This window comes from Perissodus microlepis, chromosome 9, assembly GCF_051167445.1.
Source record: "Perissodus microlepis isolate ML-2025 ecotype Zambia chromosome 9, ASM5116744v1, whole genome shotgun sequence".
NCBI lineage: Eukaryota > Metazoa > Chordata > Actinopteri > Cichliformes > Cichlidae > Perissodus > Perissodus microlepis.
The window spans coordinates 826,206-837,003 of record NC_140469.1 but is presented as its reverse complement, the minus strand read 5'-3'; positions in this window follow the sequence as shown (position 1 = coordinate 837,003).

Sequence of the window (10,798 nt, the reverse complement as noted above, 5' to 3'; positions counted from 1 at the left end):
GGCAATGTCCTAAACCCAACAGGAAGTCCTGAAGGTGACATTTTGGCTCCGATTTTACCGTTTCCATGCCTTGTACTTTCGCGAACTCCTCCTTGGGATTTGGTCCTATAAACTTCAAATTTGGACAGTGCCAACTACACACCTGGGCCATGTTAAATTGTGGAGCTTTTGAGTTTTCACAATACGGTGAGGCCGTGGCGCCACGGCGACTTTCGATGACTCGCCATGAAAATCTTATTGCCTCTCATTCTGTCATACATTGTCCGATCTGGACCAAAGAGCACACATATGATAAGGCTTCACCCCTGAACATATTTCAACTGCCATATTTGACATCAGGGACAGCGCCACCTAGTGGGAACAGGAAATGTCATGTTTTACACTTTGGGGTACAGTATTGTGATTGGTGACATCTGCAGCCTCAAATTTCTCCAGGAAAGCCTTAAGGAGTTGGTCTTGGGTTACAGTGAAAACCGTGACTTTTCGGGAAAGGGTGGTACCTCAGTAGCATGGCGAACTTTCATGTCTCGCCATGAAGAAACAAATTAGTATAACTCAATGAAATCCAGTCTGATCAGTACCAGACTTTACAGGCATGATTTCAGACCCGCCCTGAACAGATTGATGTGCCCATTGTACGGAATACGTAGAGCGCCACCTAGTGGCAACAGGAAATGTCTTGTCCTTCACTTTGTTGTACTGATTTTCACAGGTTCATCGTGGCCACCTCAAAAGCGGTGAATATCACCATCAGTCCCTCATGATGCTTCAGTGCGAAAATTGTGACTTTAAACTGAACGGCGCACCCTGGTGGCAACGCGGTTCACCATGAAAGATGAAGTGGCTTTTGAGGGGCTTGGAAAGTTTAAAAAGTCTTGAAATTTGGTGCACACCTCCAATGTGATGAGGGCTTTTTTGTTATGTGAATATCCCAAAATGGCTCCACAGCGCCCCCTACAAAATTTCAAAACCACAGCCCCTGCTCTGTGTTTTATGTATGAGTCTGAAACCTGGTAAGCTTATAGGAGATATCAAGATGTACAAAAAAGTCTCCTGGAGCAATATTCCAAATCCAACAGGAAGTCAGCCATTTTAAAATTAATGTGTAATTTTGGCGACATTTTCCCCTCTTTTCAGGCACCGTACTTTGATGAACTCCTCCAAGGGATTTCATCAGATTGACCCGATCTCCTGTGTGTGGAATCTAAAGACCTTTGTGATGTTAAATTGCGAAGCTTTTTACGTTCAGGGAAACGGGGTGGTCATGGCGGCACGTGGAGTTTCAATCACTCGCCAAAAAGCAGTAATCTGCAGTCACTTAAAAACACAATGTCCAATCTCTCCCAAAGGTCGCAGGTGTGATGAGACTCGAGCTCGGAAATATTTGTTATACCATTTGTTAGTAATGGTTAGAGCGCCACCTAGTGGGACGACTATAATCATGATTGAATGAGATGAAATGTTAGATGGTGGTTAAATGCATGAATTCGATCAATGTGACATTAGATCGGATGTGCTGGTTTTAGGTGCTGAGCGTGGCTCGACGCGCGATGGGGTGCGAGGGCCCTCATAACGCTGCTTGCAGCTTTAATTGTCATTGTTCCTTGTTATTGTGTTGAAGGAATTATTAACAACTTTTTTCAAACTCCATCTTCTCTACATCACACATGTTGGCCAAAGTCGTTAGCAAGACGAAGGAGACTTTTGGCTTTAATATGAAATCCACTGGAGATCAAAAACCAGAGCACTGATTACATAATGGAAAAGCACGCGAATAGATAGCACAAAAAAACTTTCCTAGTAAGGGTGACAGAGAAAAGCATCAAATGGGAAACTGCCATCTCAGTTTTTCAGGCACCTTAGCTAATCTAGCAGTTTGGGCAAAGTTTGTAGTTAGTTTTTTTGTAGTTAGTCAGAAACCACATGAAATCTCTAAACATATGTTGCTGCAGTTCTTTAATTCCTCCAAACTGCTGACCATTTGCTGCTGTATGCTGTGTTAGTTATCCTGCCTGGGTACTGATGCATATTCAACACAGACCCTGTTGGACCCTGCTGCCCTGTTGTCATGACACCCAAACCAACTTTTTACATCAGAATATTAGACTGATGGTTCTCTAATTTTGACGTTAACCATTACTTTTTTCTAAATCTAACCATGCCGGGGTGCTGGTGCTGCAGTGACCCTGCATTTTGAGTTTATTTTGTATTTTTGTTTTTGTTTGATGTATTAGTAATAGTAAACGCTAGAACAGAACATTTTTCTATGTCTTAGTTAGGTTTTAGACTTGTTAATGTTATCATCCGTGTTTCCTTGTTTACGTGTCATTTCCTGTTTCCCGTGTAAGTCTGTCTTGTCCTCTCCCCGTGCCTTGTCCCAGTTACCTGTTCCCATCATCCTCTCCCTGTGTTCCATCCCGTCTCCCCAGCCTGGCACGTCTTTCTTGTCCTATTGTCGAGCTTGTGCTGTCACAGTATATGTCTCATTGTCTTTCCTTTTTTATTTTGACAGTCTTGTGTTCGATGTTCAGTGTGTTTAGTTTTTCTTCCCCTCTGGCATCATGTTCATTTGTGTCAGCTGTTCCGCGTGTGTTTCCACTTCCCTCATTAACCATCTGTGTATTTAAGCCCTCTGTCTCACTTTTCATTGTTGAGTCGTCTGTTTATCTCCTCACAGCTCCACAGTTCATGTCAACAGGATTATCAGGTTTCACGTCTTAGTGTCTCCTAGTGTAGGTTTTGTTAGTTCTCATTCAGTTTATGTTATCACTTATTTTCATGTGTTACATCGGCCGTAACAAAGGGTCGCTTTTTGTTAGAATCAGTTTTGCCTCCTGTGTGTTCTGCTTTTGGGTCCACATTACAACACACCGGCTACTCGGCTGTAACAAACCAAGTTTTGTTGAAGTTGTTGTTAAAAAATTAAATAAATCTAAATTTTTATCATATCAATCTCCCACACCCTTGTCACACACTAGTTTTCTAGAGGAAAGTTTTGTGAGTTTTTTGGTTGGACTTTTAAAAAACTATTTCTTTTGCTATCTAAATATAGTTTCCTGTGACACAAATTTAAAGTCAGAGTTTGAATGACTGTTGAAGAATACTGCAAACACACAAAGTGTGAACTGCACAAGTGTGATTACTCAGGTAAATATGAAGATTTTGCTTTTTGAAGTAGGGACAGTCATCAGGATGGGGGGGGTTAGTGTTAATTGGAACTAATCTTCTGTTTTAAAAGAAAAAACACACAGCATGTAATGCACAGGAATGCCCATAAAACACTTACACACCAAGCTTTGTACTTTTAAGACCTTTGATGTAGCTTCACTCCTCCATCTCCTCTTTCTTCTTCTGTAATGACAAGTACATTTTTCCTCACATAGTATCCAATTACCCAGCTGTTAGATGTCTTGATTGATACATAGCAGCAGAGCCGTGTGTGTATGCATCAGTGTATGTGGGCACATGTGTGCAGCATGTCAGCGCAGACTAATTACTAGATGAATGTCACTGTGCGACACAGTAAGGGTGAAGTATCACATCAGCAGCAGCTAGAATATGTGGGATAGATCAAGGTGCTGACAGGCTTCATTAACCTCCAGTCAGTGGTTTGCTTGTAAGCACTTGCCCATTTTTCGGTGTGTGTGTGTGTTTGTCTGCAGCATTGTGACAAGACTTCATATGTGTAATTGGAGACTACGCCACTTACACACCGATTGGGACTTGAGTCACGATGGGTTCTTATTTCAGAGTTTTCATATTGCCTGCAATAAAATAACAAGCAGGTGTTTTTTTGATCACTGGTGTCAGAGAGGAGTGGGCTTTTAAATGAGATGAGCTCTCTCTCCAGTCACAAGATTACCTTAAAGAGATATATGCTAATTTGTAAATTACTCATGTGTAGATAGTAGACCCAAACAGTTGAAATAACTAAGTCATGAAGTTGATGATGTCATAATCACTGGTCCTTGCCTATTGCTGTCAGTTTTAGCAGTTTTGGCAGTTTTCATCCTTGTGTTAGCCTCTCCTGTGTCGTATTAATCATTTATTCTTTTATTCTGACATCTCTGTTTGTCTTAAACTTCAGTCCAGAATTTCGTCTCTTTTCCACCCTTTTTGTGCCACACTGTCTTTAGTCCTCTCAGTATGTGTCATGGTCCTGAGTCTTTGACCAGGAGTTTAGAGTTTTTTGTACTCATGATTCATTCTTTTGGATTTGTTTTCAAGTGTCATCTGAGGAAGAAGGATTTCTTATCTAGTTTTGCATGCTTTGTTGTGTTTTAATGATGAGTGTATTATTTTTTGTGTTGCATGCTTTTATTGTATTTATTGGAACTTCTTCCAGAGAGACTCCGCCCCCTGCTTTCACTAAGTAGATACACCTGGAGGGCACAGGGGACAGCTGTCAATTAGGCCTCGTTGGCAGGGAGAGGCCAATAAGAGGGCCTGGCCGGTTGGAAAAGGGCATGCAGCCGGATGTAAGGAAGAACAAGGAGAGAGCCATGGAGCAGTGTGGCAGCAGGCGCAGCAACAGGAAGTGGCTGTGTGCGAGGACGCTGCCAAAGGCAGCGCGAGCCATGGAGCGGCAATTGGCAGCAGGGTGCGGCCGCAGGAGAAGGAGAGAGGGCCCTCAGTCAGTGGATGGCAGACTATTCCACGGTGGTAGCAAGATGCCAGCGAAACACTTAAGGTACAGGCGGAGTTTGGAGCTCTGCCCTCGTGGGGTAAGTCCCGTTTTGTTAAAATACATAAAGACGCCCCGGTACATTAAGAAAGGTGACTGCCGCTGCTGTCCTGTGCTTAGCGGAAGCTTGAGCGTAGTGGCGAGGAGACGTAGGACGTGGTCGGCCTGGTTCCCAATGGTGGAACAGGCAGATCCTTAACAACCAGGAAGTGTGAAGGGAGCCCGGTCGGGATCTTCTGGACTTTTGCTCGTGGACTGAGGACCATTGGACTTTTATTGTGCCGAGTTTTATGTTTTTTTATTTTTTTATTTTTCTCTTCCCTGATCAGGGTACATTTTCATGCTCTAAATAAAGTGTATTTTATTTTTATTGACTATTTTAACCGGGTTTTACATGTCTTTCTGTTCCCAAGATCATCCCCTTCTGCTCTTCCTGCTTTAGAAGGGGTTCCCTTCTAGCATACACCCGTGACACAAGTACTGCTTAGCCCTGTCTCGGATTCTATTTTGAATTCCTACTGAAACTTTATTACTAATGGTATTTCTCTCTTTGCCTCTCATTCATTATTGAAGTTGGCTAATGCTCTCTACCTCTACTCTATCTCACGTTGTAAATGGTAAATGAAACACAACAACATGCCTCAATTACTCATTTATGATAGAAACCGCAGTGGTTTTCCAGACTCTAATGTTAGACTAATGGATGCGTTTTCCAGTGATGTTTTTAAGGAGGGACAGTGGACATTGACTCCCATATAAGGGATGTCAAACAAGACATGCTGAACCCTAAAGGAGTCAAGATGGATCTCATCCACCCCAATAGATAGCCAAACAAAATGTTTTGGGTTTTTTTTACCTACTTTAGCACCTTCCATGGGTGTGCCCCATTATTTCCAGACTCCTCTATAGAGCCATGTCAGTGAGGTTCAGGAGACCCTTCAAATTTTCCTTCCGCTACCTCAATTGAGGTCAGCAGTGTTTCATTACCACCTCATACACTGCAGGCAAGAAGCTGCTTACACTTCAGTTCAGTTCATTTTTATTTCAAACATGTGCATTCACAATCATTACAAAATATCATTCCATTCTTTTGTTTGAAAAGGAGTAGGCAGAAGTATGCATTTATTAGTCCCTACCTCCTCAAATTCAATGGTAGCCTGATGGTTTGCCAGAATTGTTATGAGGCCAAACAAAACTCCTGGTCCATGATCACAATGGAACTGCCTCGTACACAATCTTTCACTTGGCTTTGTATAAAACAGAGTTACTAATTAACAGGGTGGTTAATTAACAGTATCAGCAGTTTTTATTTACTTTTTCTGAGAGTTACAGCTCAAGATTACGTCCTTGGATAGTTTGTATCATTATACAATCATGGAAGAAAAAATGTGCAATTTTGCAGCAGACATCAGATTTTATGGCAGAATTATGTACATTTACATATAAGCTGCAAATTCAAGTAATGCATAGACAGTCTGTGTATGCCACAAATTCATGCTTAGCTGCAATCTTGGATGATTTGACTGCCAGCCAAATTCAGCTGATCGCTGGTAGGTGTTGTCTTTATACAGCTGGCTGTCTCATCGGTATCCCAAAAATGATACAATCATTAACCGGCCTTGTTAGGAGAGATGGCATCCATCCCACTTTAGATGGAGCAGCTCTCATTTCTAGAAATCTTGCCAGATTTTTAAAACACCCTCAAAATGACGATCCAGAGTTGGTACTAGAAAGCAGAGCTGCAGTCTTACACACCTCTCTGCAGCCTCTGTTCTCCTTTCATCCCCCAAAACCCCAAAGAAACAAGAATATAGCACCCTCAACAATAACAATGAGTAAAATATTGACTAGTGTTTAATAATGCACATTTCACTAAGTCCCTGTTATTAAATAATTTAATCATTGATCAACATATTAATTTACTCTGCCAACATATTCATCCTGATTTAGCCAGGTTTCTATAGGACAATCTGTCAGAACACTCAAAGCGCAGGCTGAGAAGGTGGCGTGGCAGCAGTCTTTCAGTCCAACTTATTAATCTACCAAAGAACCAGACAGAGTTTTCATTTCAAATTGTATGAGTGATTTTGTTGTTAGTTGTTTAGCTTGTTACTGCTTTCTTACCAAGACTTCATTATTTAGTTTCATCCCTGCTTATGCTCCGTCATACTTTGAAATGCCAGAAGAAACCTCTTGAATGTGACCATTTTTACTTTATTTTTTTTAAACAGTCTACCCCACTTGAGTTTTGAGTACTTGAAATTGACAAATCCAAATGGATGAAGGAATAAGTTCAGAATAAGTATTTAAGCAACAGTACGGAAAAATAAGATTATGGTTCAAACATTCCTGTGCTACCAATCAACTGTAGGAAGAGATTCTCTTCCTCTTTGACAGAATGTAAAGCCATTACTTTAATACCACAGTCTGTATAAAGACAGCCTTTGAGCCATTCACACAAAAGAAAGTAATGAATGCCTAACTATTTGTTCAAAGTTGTGATGGAAGCCAACTGCTGTGTTTTTTATTTATTTATTTATTTATTTATTTTTTCCTTTTTTCACCATATACTCCTACCTTAGATGAAAAGCAGACAGATTAAGCTGAATTATTATTATTTTTGCAGTTTTGGCGGGTGATTTGAAAATTTCCAAGGACTATTTTGAAAACAAATCTTGAAAAGACAAGATGATTAACTAAAGTTAATATTGTAATCGAGTATGCTTAGAAGAATTAATTGATTTCTTCATTTGCAACATAAACAAATTTAAGTACCTTTTAAAGTCCTTTTTACATTTGATTCTAGTGCGAACGAAAAAACGATTCCTTGACAGTCTGGACAGGTAATTAGAATGAAAAGTAAATGAGTCTGAGAATGCAAGGAAGGTTTTGCTAATTGGGTGCTAATTACTTAGTAAATTGTCTAATTATGCGGACAGATAATTAGGCATTGCTTGCACAGCATTCTTTCAGAAGTTAATTCATATTTTAGCATATGAAGGGAGCAGTGGGAGGGGAGTTTGACAGGACTGCAGCACTTAAAGGTTGCTGTGTTAAAGGCCTTGCAGAGCCTCACGAGAAAGGTGGTTGTTGAGCAACATGATCCTGTAATATGACAAGTATAATTTTGCTGTGGCTATGAATAACATCTCATGGAATTAAAACGATAGGATGCCTTCAGCAATGTAGGTGCCAGATGTCATTTTAGCCCGTTGCTAGGTGGTTGCTAAGCAACATGACAATAGAGATATAAATAAAATCTACTTCTGATCTCATAAAATTTGCTTAAGACAGAGATTATGTGTATTATTGTGTATTGGCAACCCCTAAAATAAACTTGCTTGACATTAACACAGATTTGAATCCTCTGTGTGAGCCCATGATCCACCCTAACCACGCCTTTAAAGCTGTGACACTGTGGCATCACTTTCATTTTTAATTTAAAAAAAAAAAAAATCGCTAAGCCACCTAAACATAATTAGGAAAGAAAACTTAACTGTATAAAGGCCAGTGTTGGGAAGGTTACTTTTAAAATGTATTCCACTACAGATTACATGCCCCAAAATGTATTTTTAACGTATTCCGTTACGTTACTCAATGACAGTAACGTATTCTGAATACTTTGGATTACTTAATATATTATTATGGTTTTTACAACTACATGAATGTACTATTGCTGTGTGATTTATTACTTGAAGGTTACTTCCCATACCAATGCCAACTTGACTTTTAAGTCTTAATATAAAATGAGTAACAGTAGGTAGGGTGGACATTAGGTAAGGCTGCACTTTTTGCAGCAATCTTGTATAGAAAACTATTCCGTGCGTATATACAGTGGCTTGCAAAAGTATTTGGCCCCCTTGAACTTTTCCACATTTTGTCACATTACAGCCACAAACATGAATCAGTTTTATTGGACTTCCAGGTGAAAGACCAACACAAAGTGGTGCACACGTGAGAAGTGGAACGAAAATCATACATGATTCCAAACATTTTTTACAAATAAATAATTAAAAAGGGGGGTGTGCGTAATTATTCAGCCCCTGAGTCAATACTTTGTCGAACCACCTTTTGCTGCAGTTCCAGCTGCCAGTCTTTTAGGGTCTGTCTCTACCAGCTTTGCACATCTACAGACTGAAATCTTTGCCCATTCTTCTTTGCAAAACAGCTCCAGCTCAGTCAGATTAGATGGACAGCGTTTGTGAACAGCAGTTTTCAGATCTTGCCACAGATTCTGGATTGGATTTAGATCTGGACTTTGACTGGGCCATTCTAACACATGGATATGTTTTGTTTTAAACCATTCCATTGTTGCCCTGGCTTTATGTTTAGGGTCGTTGTCCTGCTGGAACTTGAACCTCCACCCCAGTCTCAAGTCTTTTGCAGACTCCAAGAGGTTTTCTTCCAAGATTGCTCTGTATTTGGCTCCATCAATCTTCCCATCAACTCTGACCAGCTTCCCTGTCCCTGCTGAAGAGAAGCCCCCCCAGAGCATGATGCTGCCACCACCATATCTGACAGTGGGGATGGTGTGTTCAGAGTGATGTGCAGTGTTAGTTTTCCACCACACATAGCGTTTTGCATTTTGGCAACAAAGTTCCATTTTGGTCTCATCTGACCAGAGCAGCTTCTTCCACATGTTTGCTGTGTCCCCACATGGCTTGTGGCAAACTGCAAATGGGACTTCTTATGGTTTTCTGTTAACAATGGCTTTCTTCTTGCCACTCTTCCATAAAGGCCAACTTTGTGCAGTGCACGACTAATAGTTGTCCTATGAACAGATTCCCCCACCTGAGCTCGTCCAGAGTCACCATGGGCCTCTTGGCTGCATTTCTGATCAGCGCTCTCCTTGTTCGGCCTGTGAGTTTAGGTGGACGGCCTTGTCTTGGTAGGTTTACAGTTGTTCCATACTCCTTCCATTTCTGAATGATGGCTTGAACAGTGCTCCGTGGGATGTTCAAGGCTTGGGAAATCTTTGTGTAGCCTAAGCCTGCTTTAAATTTCTCAATAACTTTATCCCTGACCTGTCTGGTGTGTTCTTTGGACTTCATGGTGTTGTTGCTCCCAATATTCTCTTAGACAACCTCTGAGGCCGTCACAGAGCAGCTGTATTTGTACTGACATTAGATTACACACAGGTGCACTCTATTTAGTCATTAGCACTCATCAGGTAATGTCTATGGGCAACTGACTGCACTCAGACCAAAGGGGGCTGAATAATTACGCACATGAATAATTATGAATAATTTTGCAGTTATTTATTTGTAAAAAATGTTTGGAATCATGTATGATTTTTGTTCCACTTCTCACGTGTGCACCACTTTGTGTTGGTCTTTCACCTGGAATTCCAATAAAATTGATTCATGTTTGCGGCTGTAATGTGACAAAGTTCAAGGGGGCCAAATACTTTTGTAAGCCACTGTAAAACAGGTCCACGGCTCCGAACCGTAGTAAAGGGACCTCTGGCTAATCCGTCGGGTTTGTGTCGGGCTCGTAGCTGAAAACTAGCTTTACTTGTTGAAAGGCTGCTCCAACGGAACTTATTGTTTCAGAGAAAAACACGAACACAGTGTACAGTCGAGTCTTAACAGCTTACTTACAGCTGGGCTCGTCAGGCTCTCTTTTTGGTTGCAGTGGTTCTTATTATATTTACATGCTTCCAGTTCCCGTTTCTGCTCGGTGACAACTTGTACGTTTCCTTTTTCTCCCTCCCTCGCTCACAGACACATAACGGGTAAGGCAGTCCATTCTCCCTGCAGCACGGACTACACTGCCCATGAGGCTACATTCTTTAGGGCGAAGCCTGTAACACTCTGCCTATTGCCTTCATATTAAATCATTTTTGTGAATAATTTCTTTTAAATATTTTTTCACGTCATTATGCGGGTCACAAGTAGGGGTGACATGAGCCGCGAGATTGAGACACAGACATTAGAGCTTCTGTATGTGTCTTTTGTTTGGGTGGAAACGGCGTGGAATTACCAAAAATAGAGGGTATAGCCTAACACCGGGGTGGGCAACACCAGGCCTCGAGGGCCGGTGTCCCTGCAGGTTTTAGATGTGTCCTTGAACCAACACAGCTGATTTAAATGGCTAAATTAGGTCCTGAACTTC